This window comes from Fukomys damarensis, unplaced genomic scaffold, assembly GCF_012274545.1.
Source record: "Fukomys damarensis isolate Sample0158 unplaced genomic scaffold, DMR_v1.0_HiC HiC_scaffold_39, whole genome shotgun sequence".
Lineage (NCBI taxonomy): Eukaryota > Metazoa > Chordata > Mammalia > Rodentia > Bathyergidae > Fukomys > Fukomys damarensis.
In genome coordinates, this window is record NW_022900951.1 from 1,354,443 (window position 1) to 1,356,518 (window position 2,076).

Sequence of the window (2,076 nt, forward strand, 5' to 3'; positions counted from 1 at the left end):
AAAGGAATGGATGTGGACGCCCAGCAGGGAGAAGAAAATGAGTTGGGCATGGAGAGGTTATCAGTGGGGTGGGAAGCAGGGAGGAGAACACTCAAGAGGATGGAACATTGGCATCCGTGCCCTGTAACTGCCCCTGTAGCTGTAAACGAGGACGGTGAGAAGTGAGGAGCTGACAGTGTACAGCAACAGAAGGGTCTGAGGAGCAGTGTCTGAAGCCAGCTGGAGAAACCCTCCCCGGGTGTGAGTGGCACCCACAGGCTGCCGTGCCTCAGTTTACCTTGGGGAAGGGGAGCTGTGGTTTTCACCCTGGGCCGTCCGGGGCCACAGGCACGAGTCCAAGTCCATCCTCTGCTCTGGTTGGCAGCTGGCTCTGCCGGGCCGCTGCTGCTCTGTGTAAAAATCCTGAGATGGGGCAGCAGCGCGGCTCTGGATTCGTGTGATTTGGTTTGAGCTCCACTGAGGCAGGGGCTGGGAAGCCCCAGTAACCGAGGGACGGGGCTGTGAAAGACACAGTCCTGTGCCGTGTACGAGGGCCGAACGACGTACACAGTGAAGGTTCATATGTAGTAAATTCGTCACACTGTCGGATGGGTCAAGAAAACGTGCTGAGCATGCACAACGGGGTACTACGCAGCCATGAAGAAGGATGAGAGGAAAACGAGACGCAGAAGCTTAAGGATCTCATGGTTTTTGCCCCAGGAAAACCAAAATCTAAATAAAAGTCAAAACAGAAGACAGATGATAGAAAATAGGGAGAAACATCATTTGCCAATGAAGGCGGAAGCGAGACATGGACGAAGCGGGGAGAAGTGAATACAAAATCTGTGTTCAGATTTAAAATAAAACACATATCACAAATGCCGCATTGCCACCAAAGCCCCAAGCACACTCTACCATCAAGGGCTCACAGAGATGTCCCGGGTGGCTGGGCATGGTGACGCACGCCTGTCGTCCCCGCACTCAGGAGGCTGAGGCAGGAGGATCACCCAGAGGTCAAGGCCAGCCTGAACTACACAGAGAGACCCTGGCTCAAAAAAAGAAAAAAGAAATTCCAGTAAGTTTTTAAAATGAAATGCACACAGATAAGATAAAAATCATATAATGAGCCAGGCATGGTAGCCCAGGCCCGGCATTCTGGGAGGCCGAGGCAGGACGACTGCGAGTTCCAGCTCAGCCTGGGCTACTCAGCCAGTCAGCGAGACCCTGTCTTAAAAGAGGAGAAGCAAGAGAGGGCTGGGGCGCGGGACAGCTGGGTCAGGTAGAGATGCGACAGGCGGTGGGACGGACGGGGCTGGGTCTTCGAGAGTCAGGACGCGGGGGAGACGCACCGACCAGAAGCCTGAACTCAGGACACGGACAAGAGGAGCAGACCTCCGCACTTCCTCCGAGAGCAGACCCCGGGCCTGCTGAAGTCCAGGTAAACATCAGCCACCCCAGTGGGTGAGCAGAGACCTCCGGACGCCCCACTTCCTAGCAGAATCTTTGTGCTTTGCATCCACGCTTGTTAGGTGATTGGTTTCCCAACTGGAACCCGTCACCTACGTGACCGCAGTTGTGACCTTACTGGGTGTGTGGCTGTGGCCTACGTTGTATCCACGTGGCTGTCACCCCATAAAACTCCTCCGCAAAGCGCGGTCCTTGGGCCGCCCACTTGGGACCCCTGCTGCCCCTCAGGAGCTGTCCTATGAATAAATAGCTTCTTCCTCTTAACCTCCCTTGTCCGTAGGACTCAGTGTTCAATTCCTAGAGATCAAGAACTCGGCGGATCACAGAGCTGACGGGTTGGGAGATGGAACATTGCACATTTCATGTCTGGTCTTATTTCCTGCAACACTGGATTCGATCCCTAGTATGCAAGAGAGCGAGGGACAGACACAGAGAGACACAGAGACAGACAAAGACAGATAGGGAGACAGAGGAGAGAGGCTGTGGGTCACATGGTGTCAGGGGGCTCAGTCCGCGGTCGGCTGCTCCGGGGCAGGGACATCGTGGTGGGCGGACGTGGGGAGGGCGGATGCTCACATCGTGGTGGCCAGGAAGGGGAGAGAGAGAGAGAGAGAGAGAGAGAGAGAGGGA

At 55.3% G+C, this 2,076-nt stretch overlaps 1 protein-coding gene across 1 annotated transcript in view; it reads right to left on the bottom strand.

The window, feature by feature from the left end:
* Prkx (protein kinase X-linked) overlaps positions 1–2,076 on the bottom strand; it is a 30,456-nt gene that overhangs the window by 16,464 nt on the left and 11,916 nt on the right. The gene's annotated exons all lie outside the window — the stretch shown is intronic.